The 17,462-nt window shown below is 39.1% G+C and overlaps 2 protein-coding genes across 5 annotated transcripts in view; one reads left to right on the forward strand and one right to left on the reverse strand.

Moving 5' to 3' along the window:
- LOC105222874 (tau-tubulin kinase homolog Asator) overlaps positions 1–2,943 on the reverse strand; it is a 763,131-nt gene extending 760,188 nt beyond the window's left edge. For 2 of the 3 annotated variants that reach the window (XM_049459549.1, XM_049459552.1), the window contains exon 1: positions 2,661–2,848. The gene's annotated coding sequence lies outside the window, so the exon portion shown is untranslated. Of the gene's footprint in view, positions 1–2,660 lie in introns of all 3 variants that reach the window. The other variant, XM_049459556.1, reaches the window with a different exon arrangement.
- Positions 1–17,462, forward strand: part of LOC125779107 (uncharacterized) — a 434,818-nt gene that overhangs the window by 302,317 nt on the left and 115,039 nt on the right. The window lies entirely within an intron of this gene.

The raw sequence follows: 17,462 nt of genomic DNA on the forward strand, positions 1-17,462 counted from the left end.
TACTTATGTACTATACCTATGTACATATGTATATTACACACAAATGTACATATTTGTATTTGAGCATCAATGAAATTTTTCAAACGTTGCAATGCCGTTATTTTTGCGAAATTATGTATGCATCAAATTTCATGGATTAGCTATGACACAATTATGCATCTTTGATCAGTTGTTGCAATCATGTCAAAAAGAAAACACCCAGTGGAGTTATCTCTGAAACTTAAAAGTGAGATATTGAATGAACCGGCTAATAAAAGCCCATCTATAAAAAAATTGGTAGAAAAATATGGAGTTTCCAAATCAACAATCGCTAATCTTAAAAATAAAAAGGAACATATTATAAAAGAATTAGAACCCCGATCCGGAAGGCAAAAGAAAAACACGTATAACTGATTTTGAAAAAATAAATGAGGGAGTGAAATCGTTTTTTGAAAAATGCAGGTCTAAGAATATTCCGATCAGTGGCCCAATAATTCAAGAAAAGGCTAAGCTATTGGCTTCTGAGTTACAAATAGAGAACTTTAGAGCAAGAAATGGGTGGTTAGAATCTTTCCGCTTGAGACATAACATTTAATTTAAAGCTTTAAGTGGTGAAGGAGAGAATGTAGATCTTAAAGCTGCCTCAGATTGGAATGAAAACTACCAACACTTTTAAAAAATTATTTACCTGAGAATCAGTTTAATGCGGATGAAACTGGATTGTTTTACCGTCAATTACCTACTCGAAGTCTCGTTGCAAAAGGCGCAGTTTGTAAACGAGGTAAACTAACAAAGGAAAGACTGAGCGTATAGTTTTGCTGCAGCAGTACAGGAGAAAAGTTAATGCCGTTGGTTATAGTTAGGTAACGCTGCGAAGCCGCGAGCTTTTCACCGAAATAAAATCGACACTCAAAATATTATTGTGCAATGAGTTCATAATAAAAAGACTTGGATGACAAGTGTAATTTTCCAGCATTGGCTTAGTTCTATCAATGACCAAATGAAGAAGCAAAATAGAAAAATTATTTCGTTCATTGACAACGCTACAAGCCACAGTTTAATAAATGAATATTCAAATGTGTTTGTAAAATTTCTGCCATCAATCCTAACGGGACGAATTAGACCCTCTTGTGATAAGAAAATGCTTTCAACATGCTGGATTTCCTTGCCACGATTAACTGGAATGTCCACCGCAAGAAAATCTGAATTATGGAAGCTTGATAAATCACAACTATCCTGAACAAATTCGAAATGAATTAATATCGGCCATAATTGTCGAAAATATGGAAAAATCGATAGATATACATGAACAGGTGGGTGATTCCCATGAAACTATTTTTAAAAACGGTGTAGAGGATTTAAAACACATGTCCCAAGGTACTGCTTCAAGTGAAAGTGAAGATGAGTGCACTGAAAACTATAATCTTCCCACTGCAAAAGAAGCTTTATCAAACATGAACGAAGTCATTCTTTATGTATCAGCACATCAATCAACTTTGCTGCCGGAGTTTTTAAAGTTAAAAACGAAATTGGAACAAAATATAAGCTTATCAAAATTAAAACAAACTGAAATAGATGCATATTTTTCTAAAACATAAGTTGTACATATATTCCGTATTCTAAAATATGTTAATTTTTGCTTTTCTATTACACATTTATATATTGAACACAATGTACTTTTTTTTTAAATAGTTTTTAAAATAAAGTCAATAAAATAAAAAAGAATCATTTCTTTATAACATGGACACTCGCGTAAGTTGGACAAAAAGTGATGAATCGCAGGCGTCCAACTTAGACAGGTTTTACTGTATTACGATTTTATTTCTATAATTAAATAAAAAGTGCAGTGAGTGCATTTGTTCGAATTGAGTTTCTCATTCTTTTCCAAACTGGTTTCAATTTAATATTTTTACCATCTTTAAGACCTTAAAAACCTTGGGAGAGCCGGAATCAACTACTACAGGTAATAATCCTTTTCATATTCAAAATGAGTTCTTCATAAATAATTTTCTAGTTCGGACAAAACGTTTGCTATTCATCATAGATTTTGAAGAAGCAATTAGCAGATACGTGCTCGGATATAGGGACACTTGAAATTTTCAATAAATTTCAAAACTATATTCCATTAACTAGCTTATCATTATGATTCCTTTACTGTAATGTTTTCTAAAATATATGATTTACGTTAATGAATTTCTTTCTCTGATATATATATATTTGTATGGGTGTGATATTTGAAGTTTTGCACGATTGAAATTTAGCTATGAATTGGTTTTATTGATTTGAAAAATTGCATATACAATGAAATAGCCGATTGTTTAAATAACGACTTTTGTGTTATAATAACTGGGCTGAAATTTAAAGCAATTCCACTATCAAAGATTTAAAATATGTGAATATGTATGAAATAATAAGAGCTATATGTAATTTAGTTAGTGTTTTCTATCTCATTCTTCGGCAATCGACACACCCAGTGGTTGAAATTTTTAACATAGAACATCTGAACTATATTTATATTTGCTGTTATGTTTTATTTTACTATGTTATAAAATATTGAAATATTAGAGTTTGTATCATTTGTGTTTTCAGCAATAATTCTGAAATACTACAAAATTGATAAAATTAACCCTTAAACTATAGTAACCTCAACAGCACATATTTGAAGCTTTGTATGTACTCACATAATGATATTAAATTAATTAAAAATTATCACTCTTAGCGTTAATATATTTTTTAAATTCACATCACATTTTTCCACACAAAGCCAACTTTTTAGTTAGATTTTTAATTATATCGAGAAAATTTTTCTACAGTAGATGAATTACTTGTAAAAGTTCTTTGTTCTTTACCTCGAAATTGCGAACTACAATAAGTAACTTCTATTTTCTACGTAGATACCACTCATGCGCAGAGATTTCGCTGAAAACATCCTATTTTTACTTCATCGACAAAATCCCTGCCAAAAATGTGTATGGTATTGAGTTGTTTTATAAGGACTTTATAATGAGTAGTGTGCAATAAATTGTACACTATTTTCAAATTTGTTCTTTTTTTCAATCTCGTACCTGCAGTAGACAGTTTATTAGATTGCTTATAACATATAACAGCCCAAACGAGGTACATAAAAACTATTTACGGCAAAATCTAATTTAACAAGTGTGAATGATTTACATTCACCAAAGTATTTAAACCTCCATTATTTTAATAATACTAATGGGTTGGTAATACCTAAACACGTGCGTCACAATATCCAAGATTATTGTTTGAAAAACAAACATCCGTATAAGTATCTCTTTAGCTCGTTATTATAACTATTTTCATATGAAGTTTTATCTACCTCAATTAGTTTTTAGTGATAACTAGATGATCAAATTACAATAGTCTGAGCACAATGTTACACAATTTAACGAAAAAGCTTTGGTTTGCAATGCAAAAGTAAGGAACTATCAGTAGGAAAGAGATGACTTCAAGTACATCAGAATATTACATAATCTCGTACTTTTTAATGTTTAAACGAATGCAAAAACCCTTCACAAATACAAAAGATTCCATACAAGAATATGATTTTCATCCGACAGTTTATATGACATATATTATATATACAAGTACTACTCGCTTTGCCCCGTGGTGTTACCTGTCGTTTATTAATTATTATTTTTTAACAGTAAAAATAATGAGTATTCACATTTTCTAAAGCAAAATAGTTTAAATTTGATCATTGGAAAGATCAATTTACAAAATTTGATGACCAACGGGGCAATTGATTATGCTTATGTCTCGAGTCGTAGAGACCTAACATTTTATTGCAGCACATAATGGCAGTAAACAATATATTGCTGACTGCGTAAGAAAAAAGATTTCTTGCTGTCGACACACTTCAGCAACCCACATACAGTTGTCCGTTTAGGGCATTTGAACTGGAAGTGTAAGTTTTATAGGGATTATGTGTATAAATACCGTCTCTTCTTTGGCCCCTCCAGTTAAATGGTGTCCTAGACGACTTACCGCCACAGCTCTGTGATACGTAACCTAGTGCCGTTGTACAGTCTGACCGCGTCTAGTTCCGCGTCCGCATTAGTATGACAGGCACACCAACTTTGAGTTAGCCCTGACAAGTCGAGGGGAAAAAAAACTCTACAAGGTGTACAGTTGCGTCGTCAGTTGTCATCACCGTGTCTATTGAGATGTAGAATGAGAACATTTTTCTAATATTCTATTTCTTACCAACTAATTTTTGGACGTCATGATACCTCTTTCGGACGACCACTCCTCGTAAGCCAGGTTTTTTGTAAACTTAGAAATACCTCATAAAAGATTATTTGGCGGTTAGTAATTGTCGGTAAGTGACCTTCGCCGACCTCAAGAAGCATTTGTGCGAGGAGTCCAGATTCCTGATCATTGAAGAGCTGGGCCATCATGCTAGTTTTCAGCTGTAACCGCTCTACCCTATCCTATAACGCCGAAGCCTTGAGCCTTGCATTTATCATGTCCATCTCGTACCTCGTCCGACAACCGGAAATCACCTGCTAGCAAGACAACTTGGATGGAGTCCATCAAGATTCAATTGCCCGGAATGCCTTGCAAGCAGCGATTCATTGCTTCACTTGCCCGAGTTATGTTACTATGTTCCTTCGTTAAATAAAACACCTTATCTCCTTCAAGGTTACACCAATAATAAATCTTTATTTTTAAATTAATTTTACATGAAGGTAAATAAGTAAAAGAAATTTGATGAGTCAAGAAAAATACAGTAAAAATTAAAACAATAATAATTGTATAAAAGTTGGTAAACAGGAAGTAAGTATCAATTACAATTGTTGCAATGTTTTAAATTTGATGAGTCAATAAAAATAATAAAGTACAATGAGAAAATAAATTTAATGATTTGTTGTTATTGTCTTATTGGTGTCTTCTGGGTTTTGGTGGGGGTTGATGTGACGATATAGCTCCCGCTTGTGAAACAATGGGCATTGATCTCACGCGATCAAGTTGCACCATTGAAATAGAGCACCGCGACTACTACTTTGGTGATCCTGCAAATGGGCGTTTCTTCACTTGCAAGTTTTTCCCGGTTGGGATTGTCCAAAAGGGTGCCGGTGCCTGTCCCAGTTTTGGGGAGTACGTCTTCAGTGCAGACCAGCGGTTGTGGCATCGACCGTTAAACCCACAGATCTATTCGGTGCAGCGCCACACCCGATGAATCAGGACCGTTACGCTTTAATCGACCGCTTTGGTGGTCGCTGCTACTCTAGTTAGGCTCTAAGGTACCGGGGGTTCGGCAGGTTGCGGATAGCTGAACGACCTGTAGTAGCAGGCCAATTGCGAAATAAGTCAAAACGAATAAGCAATTCCCGACGATGAGCGGCAGGAGTGGAGGATGCGGTACAGAAGCTAGCAGGTCCGTTGTAGATCCTGTGACTGTGGCGAATCGACACCAATCGATCCTAGAAATGTGTGTAACTTTCATCATGTTTGTAGATGATTTTTTTTCTTTAGTAATATTTCTTTATTTATTGGATCCGCTTTTTGTTTTAAAACCCTAACAATAAGTTGTAAAATCTTAAATCTATTTAAAAACTAGACAAGCTTAAGCAAGTAACTGATAGTCTAAAATCCCACCATGGTACGACCATCACCCATCGTATTACGGGATGAAAATACTGTTTATATAAAATTTATTACATTAAAATATTAATTTCGAGGTTGACTGGAAAGTGTGATGCTAAGTGTAATTAATTAATAATTAAAAAAAGATTATTTTTAAACACTACACGCACTCTCTTACGCAATAAACTGTAGACTAATCGAAATTATATAGCTTATAGAATATGCAAACACTGGGTTGTCTTCTTTTTCCCGGTGCAATTATACGGTAGGCAGGTACATATGGCAAATTGACAATAGTGATTTGCAACTATCCACTTACGCGATAAACCTTATATCAAAATAAAGATAATTTTATTGCGAGTATAATGATATAAGGTTGGCTGCGAAAAATTGGTGCTGAATCCCGGTTGTCGATTTTTAAAAAACGGAATATTCGTGCGGCTGAATACCTTTCGCACGTAGGTCTGGGGAACGTATCCAGTGCCATAGTAAAGGACGCAGCATTGTAGCTGTGTGTCGCTCCGGCTTTTTAAGTAAAGCTGTATGCAATTTTCATAGCTTTTTTCATACATACCATCTATAATAATTCTATAAAGCCTTACTTAAAAAGCCGAATATCTCGAGAACTATTAAGGATAGCGATTTTTACCTTGAACCTGTTTTATAACAAATAAAATTTCCTACAAATTTGTCAGGTACGTTTTTTCTATAACTCCTGTCATTTACGAGATATTTTCAAAAAAATGCGAAATTCTTTGAAAAATTGGGTTTAGAGCCCCGTACTACCTCGGTGGTGTGAGTTACGACTTTGTTGCACAGGGCACTTTTGTAGAGTGAAGAATTCTGAGAAATACGCGTCTAAAGTCAAATTGATGCCATAAAATACCTCTGATCTGTAGGAATTTAAAGATAAAAACCCACGATTGTAGTGGATTTTCTATGGAAAATTTTTACAGGCCTTGGTCCAGTTCTTAATGTTAATATTAAGGGCAAAAATTTTCAGGGAATTTTTTTTAGGGTATTTCCAAGGAAATTTCGTGACGGAACTGAAAAAAATTAATAGTTCAACTAAACAAAACACCCTAATGCATATAGTAGTAGTGTATATAGTACAGTGACCACAAACAAAAAAAAAAGAAGAAAAAACACGCGAAAACCCTAACTAGAAGAATGGAGTGAAGTGCAGTGACATAAATGTCATCACCATATTTGTTACAATTGGCATCTCTACAATTTACTACATTATGCTTGTATTCATTCTTATTTGTTCTACTTTACATGTTCATTTTGCATTGTATTCAATTTTGTCATATTCATTCATTTTGATTACGTGCTTTGAATAAGTTCGTTAAATGTACACGGTCAGTCGCATTTTGAGTTCAATAAAGTACGGTCATCTGACTCTGTCTTGAAGGACAGACTTCAGAAGTGGGATGGATCTAAGTAATTCAACAGTAGTGCAATAGAAAGAATCGTTGCAACAGTTGAAATTGAAGACTAGTGGTACAAAAGCTGAATTAATGAGCCGACTCCAAGATATAAATTCAGATTTGATAAAGCAGGTTATGGAGTCAAGCGCATCATGTGTCGCAGATTTAGGGCAAAGAAGTGGTGAAGATAAGCATGCGAATGGTGAGCCATCGTTGAACAACGATCGGGTAAGGATGCAGTTGGAGGTGCAGATTAGAGCGTTATGTGGCGCAGTGGAAGTGCTAACTACACAACTGCATACTCTTCGTTCAGCAGTTCCGGACATTCGAGAAACAGTGCACCCAGTTACGTAAGCGCCGATACCAACGTCGTTGGCAATGCCAGCATCATTTGCGTCGCCAGTAGAACGCAATTTATCTTCGCAGCCGTATGTATATGCACAGTCTCACGCATATATGCAACCATCGTCATATCTGCATATGTACGAGCGGTCACGCGCGACAACGCAGCAACCACTTACGTCGTGGCATCGTCATTATACAACAACCGTTACTAGTAATTGCGACACAATAAATCAATGCGTCAAATGCGCAATTGCTAACAACGCCACAAACAGAAACGCATGCAGAACATGGAGAACGATCAGCGCCTTGGTTCGATGAAACATGTACGAGAGCGGGAGAGAGAGCACAAGCAACAAGAGGCAGAGGTTATACACCAAGCGAAATAGCAGAGATTCTGCCTGAGCTCAATATCATTGACAACACGTACACGTCGATTTATAGAGAGAGTTGAGCAATTGAGAGCGGCATATCATTGGGAAGACACTTTCTTCATATTCGCTGTTCTCAGTAGGCTGCGGGGAGTGGCTAAGCGATGGGCGAAGCACAGCCAGTATATCGTGAATGGAGTGATTTTGCAGTTTCTGTTTTGGCAGATTTTCCGTGCGTTAGAAATTCTGCTGACACACATATAAGAATGATGAATACAAAGCTTGAGAAAATTGGTGAATTTTATTATGAAATGCTAGCAGTAGGCCGACGAGATAATATTGACGATATGTCAATAATACGATATAAGATATTATTAATGAATTAATGGACGATAATTTGAGTAAGGATTTAAGTGCAATGAAGTTTACTAAGTGTGCTGGTTTATTACAATCGCTGTTGAGTATACCACCGAGCGGTGAAAATAAATTTAAGCTAAATGAATTTCAATACAAAGAACAGCAAACGCCAGAAGTGGCAAGTAGGGTAAGCAAGAGTGTAAATGGCCCAATAGGTTTTAATTGCCAGGAAAAAGGCCATAGAGAGAGGTTAAACAGAATGAGCGAGTGCATCGAATAAAAGATAGTGAAATTGCAGAAAGTGCTAAAATAGTAGAAGTTGAAGAAAACGATATGTCAGTGAATAAAATCCTAAAAAAAAATCAGTGCAAAGTGTTGTGCATGGACATTGAAATTGTTGGCAACGAAAATGTAAGGTGCAAGGTACTAATTGACTCAGGCAGTAGTAGATCACTGGTTAGGAAATAAAAAGCAAAGCGTTGAAAGATTAATTGGTGTTGGTGGTAGTCAGATTAGCTGTCACGGAGAAATGTTAACGCACATTAGAATGAATAAAGCAACACGATCTGTCGAATTATGGGTAATAGACGATTCAGTGATGACTTACGAAGCAATTGTTGGTATTGACGTCCAATCCAAAGGCACTGTAGCCATTGAAGAATGCAAGTGCACAAACAAACATGCAAACATGCAAATTAAGAGGATGTCTTAGATATAAGTGCTGAGTTAAGGGTAGGGATGGAGCCAAAGTTAGTTGAAATGGTGAATGTATACGCCAATTGTTTCAGTGAAAAGTTACCTGAACTGGGTATATCAAGACGATTCAGAATGAAAATCAAATTAACGTCATCGAAACCAATATACTCGTATTATCAACGTAATTATTACAAAGCAGTTTTCAGTACAATAAAAAGTTTTATTATAGAATTCAAGGCTTATATTGTAAGAGTTTAACTTTGTAATAATAACAAACAAAAACTAAACACAGCCAAAAATAATTCTTCTTCTTCTTCTTTACTGGCGTAGACACCGCTTAGACGATTATAGCCGAGTCAACAACAGCGCGCCAGTCGTGTCTTCTCTTCGCTACGTGGCGCCAATTGGATATTCCAAGCGTAGCCAGGTCTTTCTCCACTTGGTCCTTCCAACGGAGTGGAGGTCTTCCTCTTCCTCTGCTTTCCCCGGCGGGTACTGCGTCGAATACTTTCAGAGCTGGAGTGTTTTCATCCATCCGGACAACGTGACCTAGCCAGCGTAGTCACTGTCTTTTAATTCGCTGAACTATGTCAATGTCGTCGTATATCTCGTACAGCTCATCGTTCCATCGAATGCGATATTCGCCGTGGCCAACGCGCAAAGGATCATAAGTCTTTCGCAGAACTTTTCTCTCGAAAACTCGCAACGTCGACTCATCGGTTGTTGTCATCGTCCAAGCCTCTACACCATATAGCAGGACGGGAAATATGAGTGACTTATAGAGTTTGGCTTTTGTTCGTCGAGAGAGGACTTTACCTTTCAATTGCCCACTCAGTCCGAAGTAGCACCTGTTGGCAAGAGTAATCCTGCGTTTGGATTTGGCTGACATTGTTGGTGGTGTCAATGCTGGTTCCTAAATAGACGAAATTATCTACAACTTCAAAGTTATGACTGTCAACAGTGACGTGGGAGCCAAGTCGCGAGTGCGACGACTGTTTGTTTGATGACAGGAGATATTTCGTCTTGCCCTCGTTCACTGCCAGACCCATTTGCGTTGCTTCCTTGTGTAGTCTGGAGAAAGCAGAATTAACGGCGCGGGTGTTGTGGCCGATGATATTGATATCATATACGCCAGCAGCTGTACACTCTTATAAAAGATTGTACCTGCTCGATTATGTTCTGCACCTCGAATAATTTTCTCCAGCAGCAGATTGAAGAAGTCGCACGATAGGGAGTCGCCTTGTTTGAAACCTCGTTTGGTATCGAACGGCTCGGAGCGGTCCTTCCCGATCCTGACGGCACTTTTCGTGCTGCTCAACGACAGCTTACACAGCCGTATTAGTTTTGAGAAGGTACCAAATTCAGACATCGTGGCATAAGAGCAGCTCCTTTTCGTGCTGTCGAAAACAGCTTTGAAATCGACGAAGAGGTGGTGTGTGTCGATTCTCCTTTCACGGGTCTTCTCCAAGATTTGGCGCATGGTGAATATCTGGTCGGTTGTTGATTTACCAGGTCTAGAGCTACACTGATAAGGTCCAATCAGTTTGTTGACGGTGGGCTTTAATCTTTCACACAATACGCTCGACAGAACCTTATATGCGATGTTGAGGAGGCTAATCCCACGGTAGTTGGCGCAGATTGTGGGGTCTCCTTTTTTGTGGATTGGGCATAGCACAATTAAATTCCAATCGTTGGGCATACTTTCGTCCGACCATATTTTGCAAAGAAGCTGATGCTTGCACCTTATCAGCTCTTCGCCGCCATGTTTGAATAGCTCGGCTGGCAATCCATCGGCCCTTGCCGCTTTGTTGTTTTTCAGGCGGGCAATTGCTATTCGAACTTCTTCATGGTCGGGCAATGGAACGTCTGCTCCATCGTCATCGATTGGGGAATCGGGTTCGCCTTCTCCTGGTGTTATGTGTTCACTGCCATTTAGAAGGCTAGATGACCCTGGGGGGTTCTAGAAGAGTATGCTCCGGTCTTGAAACCTTCTGTAAGCCGCCGCATTTTTTCGTAGAATTTTCGAGCATTACCCTGGTCGGCCAGCTTATCAAGCTGTTCGTACTCACGCATTTCGGCCTCTTTCTTCTTCTATCTGCAAATGCGTCTCGCTTACCTCTTCAACTCTCGGTATCTATCCCATACCGCACGTGTTGTGGTCGATCGTAACGTTGCGAGGTAGGCAGCCTGTTTTCTCTCCGCTGCGACACGGCAATCCTCGTCGTATCAGCTGTTCTTTTGCACTTTCCGAAAATCAATGGTTTCGGTTGCAGCTGTACGTAAGGAGTTTAAAATGCCGTCCCACAGTTCCCTTATACCGAGTTGTTGACGAGTGCTCTCAGAGAGCAGGAGTGCAAGCCGAGTGGAAAATCTTTCGGCTGTCTGTTGTGATTGCAGCTTCTCGACGTCGAACTTTCCTTGTGTTTGTTGGCGTGCGTTTTTTGCTGCACAGAGGCGGGTGCGAATTTTTGCTGCAACAATATAGTGGTCCGAGTCGATGTTAGGACCTCGGAGCGCACGCACATCTAAAACACTGGAGACGCGTCTTCCGTCTATCACAACATGATCGATCTGGTTGGTGGTTTTTCGATCCGGAGACAGCCAGGTGGCTTGATGTATCTTCTTATGCTGGAATCTAGTACTACAGATAACCATATTTCGGGCCCCGGCGAAGTCGATCAGCCGCAACCCATTTGGGGATGTTTCCTCGTGGAGGCTGAATTTACCGACCGTAGTGCCAAAGATATCTTCTTTGCCCACCCTGGCGTTGAAGTCGTCAAGCACGATTTTGACATCGTGGCGGGGCCATCTCTCATAAGTGCGCTCTAAGCACTCATAAAAAGCATCTTTGGTCACATCGTCCTTCTCTTCCGTCGGGGCGTGGGCGCAAATCAGCGAAATGTTGAAGAACCTCGCTTTGATGCGGATTGTGGCTAGACGTTCATTCTCCGGAGTGAATGATAGTACTCGGCGACGGAGTCTCTCTCCCACCACGAATCCAACACCAAACTTGGGCTCCTTTATATGGCCACTGTAGTAAATATTACAAGGACCTACTCGTCTCTGTCCTTGTCCCGTCCATCGCATTTCTTGGACGGCGGTGATGTCAGCCTTTATCTTTACGAGGACATCTACCAGCTGGGCAGCGGCACCTTCCCAATTAAGGGACCGGACATCCCAGGTGCATGCCCTCAAATCATAGTCCTTATTTCGTTTGCCATGGTCGTCATCAAAAGGGGGGTCTCTCATCCGAGGCTCTGGTGCCTCTGAGCTATAGAAATTTAATGTCTTTAATGTTAATGGGTCAAATTTTCAGGGATTTCTTTTAGGGTATTTCCAAATTTCATGACGGGATTGAAAAAAATTAATAGTTAAAAAAAAAACACCCTACTGACAGACACATAAGATTTGTTACAAAAACGAAAACCATTATATGTAGGATATGGGGAAGTATTGGCCCAATTTTATCTATTTTTCCCAATACTTGATAACATGTACATTAGGGTGGGTCGATTCCGGAATTTTTTCGATTCGGTATTTCTAATAGTGCGGAAAAGTTGCCTTAGTACTTCCTGATTCCAATGCAACTTTTTGTTTTGAGATCGGATTGCATCTTCAACCCGAACCTCGGCCTTGAAATTTCGGAAATTCGCCTAAAATTGTGAAATTGTCTACCTTGCACCTGAAATACGCATCTCATGGCAAAATGTATAAAACAAAAGTTATTTGTCACGTCATTTGCTACCGTAATGGTATATGTGATCATGGCCGTAGGACGAACCATTCCCGAGATACAGCGCAAGGTCAAAATTGTTGCAGCTCTCAGCTAACCTGTATTGGTCACCCAGAACCCACCGCGTGGAGGTAGCTGCTCTTCGGGTTCCTCCCAAGCCCAACCCAACCAACCAACCATATGTCAGGCTTGTTTTAGTCTGAATCTGTGTCAAATTTATTGATAAAATCAGATTTTGTACTAAACTTTGGCACTTGTTGCCTAGATTTCAGTGTAGAGCGTATAAAAAGATCACGAGATTGGGGGCCAATAACTTTAGAAGATGCCTCTGTCACCAGTTTGACGATTCTCTCGACTGCCACGGTGTGAGAGGGGAATTCACTAAATTTCCATACCTCTGCAGTGTCTCCCGACAGCCCTTTTATGAGTTCTTCGTTAGAAACTGAACAAAGAACTGGTGGAACAATCAAGGTAATAGTCTTCCAGTTAATCATATCGTAATAAGTATTAGCTTTGAAATTCAGCTTTGGCACTTTATTACATCTAACTCTTCCATTTATGGTGTCAGACACTGCTTCTCTGGCTGCCAGAAGACGGTCAAGGGCCAACTTTCTGACTTCTGTCCGTTCGTCAGTCATCATACTAAGGAGAATGTTTTCTGGAAGAGCAAAGAAAGCATTCTGTTGAATGGATGAATCGACAACCTTGCGCAGTTTACCGGGTAAGTATCTCGACCTTTGAATTGCAGCATAGAGATGGCGCGAGCCATCTTTGATTGAACTGTTGAATCTTATTGAGAACCACAAAGGTGAGTAAACTGTAAGTATGTACTTGACCAAAATCTTTATTTCCTTTGTTGGTTTGTCAGTAGAAATGTATAATCTCAAAATTCTATTTGCACAGGTGAGCCAGCGAGATTTGCACATGTTACCTGGATGCATCGACGCTAAATCTGAGGAACATTGACCGGAAATAACAGCTTCTGATATTTTATAGATATAAGCTTGGTCTGTGCTAAGTTGGGTCGGATTAATAACCTCAGAAGGTAATTGGCAGGATGGAAAATTTTCAAATTTGACAACAGGCAACTTCTCACAATCAGGGAGCAGTTTACCTATGTCGCCAGAGAATGTATTTGGACTCTTTGAGACACCATCTATGTGTTCGAAAAGAGCACGGAATGGAAGTTCGTTGAAATGTAGAAGACAAACAACCCACTGTAATGGCCTACCTATTCTTTCTTCTAGTTTCCGAATGATTCCACCTTTCCAACCTGTGTTCGTGTTGGTGCCATCAGCACCGACAACTTCTAGATATTCCACATCAACTGAATTGTCTTGTAAATGTTGCCATATAGCTTGCGTCTCATCCTCAGCTGACCCGGAAGGAGAAGTGACGTGGCCAAAGTAATGACAACCAGGTTCCGCTATAAGAGAAATATGTTCCTCTTTGACAGTGTCGCGGTAGTACTTTTTACCTTCGCTGACTTGTGTAAGTGTATTGTCTTTGCGGCCGTCAAAATACAACCCATATACGGAGTCAATACTTTCGGTGTTCTGGAGCTTAACACCAACACTTTTTTTTGCCCGGCTAATCTTGCATTTGTCAGTGACAAAGCTAGCCTGATCCTCTGTTATCAAACCTGCTTTTTTGGCATCCAGAAAAGCCGATGAAACAATCAAGGCCGCTGCTCTATCACTTACTCCAAATCTTTGGGCAGCTAAAGCAGTGTGTTGTAATACTAGTGTGTTTTGTTTGGTTTTAGAGGATGAAAGAGAAAATTCATCATCACCATCGTTTTTCGAAGAATCAGTGTGCGACGCGCCTACATTGTTGTCGTCTGTATGAGAGTCTGGCTGATCTGAATGGTCACGTGTTCTAGCTGATAATTTTCTGGTAAGTGTTGATGTTGAATGACGTTTTGAAAGCTTTTCTTTACGTTCATTTTTCTTTGTAATCTTTTTTGTTTCAGGTAGATCAACACTTCCAATGCGACCAATTCTTGTGGTTCTCTGGTCCAAGAGAAATTGTTGTTCATTGATAGGAACTTTCCTTTCCTTTGGACAAGTGCAAGAAGAAAAATAAATACATTTACAAGCAGCGATGTCAAATAATTTTCCGGCAGAAGAGACAAAGTCGTCTCTTTTAGAGCTCAAACCTATTGGGTTCCTTAAAAACATTTTTTTAAGAGTCAGAAATTTCTTATGGTATGTGGTGAGCATTTGTACAACTCTGGTGTGTGAAACTATCGGAATAGATGACTTTTTGAAAGTATTTTCAACCTTTTTTGCAACTATTTCTGTAACCTCTTTACTCCTAGGTTCATAGTTGTCGCCTCGGAGTCGCCCTATACCAAATCTTTCAAACTGATAACACAAAAGAACATCCTGGTAACTAGGTAACTGGGACTCAGAGAGATTGTACGGATATATGCCAAACACAGGACATTTCTGTCTAAATTTAAATTTAGATACAGACATTTTGAGTTCTGTGTTTTGTTGAGAGAATATAAGTGATAGCACCTGGCGAAATCAACGCCAAGAGTGAAGGAACTCGATGAAAAAATATTTATGTGGAGACCAGTCCGAACGTGTCGTATGGCGCAGGGAAATGAATGTAAGTGATAGAACTCGGCGAAATCACCGACAAGAGTGAAGGAACTCGATGAAAAAATATTTGTGTGGAGATCTATCCGAACGTGTCCTTTGGCGTAGGTGAATGAATGTGAGTGATAGCACTCGGCGAAATCAACGTCAAGAAGTGTGGCCGCAAGCCGATTTTCACCTTGCAGTGTGGCGCGCCGCCTTTTCGCTCGTATCTTGGGAACGGTTCGTCCTACGGCCATGATCACATATACCATTTCGGTAGCAAATGACGTGACAAATAACTTTTGTTTTATACATTTTGCCATGAGATGCGTATTTCAGGTGCTAGGTAGACAATTTCACGATTTTAGGCGAATTTCCGAAATTTCAAGGCCGAGGTTCGGGTTGAAGATGCAATCCGATCTCAAAACAAAAAGTTGCATTGGAATCAGGAAGTACTAAGGCAACTTTTCCGCACTATTAGAAATACCGAATCGAAAAAAGTCCGGAATCGACCTACCCTATTGTACATAAAAAATAAAATCTCAACATATAGAGTAAAGTCAGTCGGATGTTCGATTATCTTTATATTAGATATGTGGGGACTAAGGGAAGTAGGGTCCGATTCAACCCACAGACTTATTCATAACATTGTCACAGAGGTAATTTCCCTGAAATTCAATTATATATCTCAGACATTGACAGATATTTGCAAACAAAAGTCAACTATAGATACCGGGGTCTAAATATTCGGTACCAAGAGAGGTGAATAGTTTTTGTTGGATTTCAACACTTTGGTCATAAGGTGTTATACTCTAAGGGTATTATTCGTGCGAAGTTTAATCCCGTTATATTATTTGCTTCTTGATTTGTGTACTGGAAACTGAACGAATCAAATGGAATTTGAAATTGTGCTACATGGGAAGAAAGCGTGGTTATTGTCCAATTTCGCTCATTTTCACAACGTGACATAAGACTATGAAAAAATGCCACGTACCAAATTTTGTCGAAATCGTTCAGTCAGTTTCACCAAAAAGTAATCAGTGCCACGCCCTTCGTCCCATTTTCACACCGGCACCATTTTTACGTCTTTGACGCATTTAGTTCTTGATTTATCGCGCTTTTAGTAGTTTTGAACACTACCTTTATATGGGGAGTGAACGGAATTTTCATTAGATTTCAGCCATTTTCGCATTATTGGTAGGAGTTTTTGTAGTATTCGCGCTGAGCGAATTTTGTTGTTGTCGTTTAAGCGGGTTAGGAGATATTCACATTAAACATATTAGAGGGCGGGCCACGGCCACTTTTCAAAAACTTTTTTTCTCACAGGTGCCGCTTTCCACTGCGATCCCCTTTGCGAAATATTAGTTTTATTCTTAATTAGGTGCTTAGTTATGGGACCTTATAGGTTTTCGGTTAATAGCGTGGCAGTGTTCCAATTACGCCCTTCTACGAACTCGAACTTGTGTTTTGTACCACGAAACCTGCATACCAAGTTTCATCAAGATATCTCAATTATTACTCAAATTACCGCTAGACGGACGGACAGATAGGTAGTCAACTGGATTTCAACTTTCCTCGTCATCCTGATCACTTATATACAAGGTCTGTCGCAAAAGAAACAGGACTGTTAAAAAAAAAAAACAAAAAATTGATATTTTTCAAAAGTTATATTTTTTTACAAAGTAGTTTTCTTGTAGTATTTACAGAATACCACAACGGGGCACTGGCCATTTGGAGAACTTGCGGCCAAAATGGGTATGCCCCACAACGACATCTGCCGTGGCTGCGGAGTAGCAGGGAACAAGGAAACAATCTTCCACTTTCTCTGCGAATGCCCTGCTCTAGCACAGATCCGACACAAAGCACTCGGAATCCATCAAGCACCAAATCTTGAATGGATTTCCACCAAAAGCATATCGGACATAAGTAGTTTCATTGAAACCTCAAAATGGTTTGAGAGAGTAGGTGAAACGTAATAGCAGACACAGGAGGTTTCTACGAATAGTGTATCAAAATGGCACATCAGTGCTAATTGAGCCCGATAGGGCTGCACTCCTACCTACCTACCTACCTAATTTTCTTGTGCTTCGATACAGCGTTTAGCCCGGTCAATTAGTATTTCAAATGAGTGTTTAATGTCATTTTTCGGAATGCTCTTGAGAATATCGGTCGTCGCCTTTTGGATAGCTGAAATGTCCTGAATGTTCGAAGACCTAGACTATATGGAAACATTATATGTTTAATAACCCACACCTTTGCAAAAAGAAACCTATCAATGGGGCAAGAAACTGCAGCGAAAGTAAGCCTCGGCTAAATCAAAGAAATGCGTATAAACACCACCTATACCCAAAACTTCCAA

Source organism: Bactrocera dorsalis, chromosome 6 (assembly GCF_023373825.1).
Source record: "Bactrocera dorsalis isolate Fly_Bdor chromosome 6, ASM2337382v1, whole genome shotgun sequence".
NCBI classification, from domain to species: domain Eukaryota; kingdom Metazoa; phylum Arthropoda; class Insecta; order Diptera; family Tephritidae; genus Bactrocera; species Bactrocera dorsalis.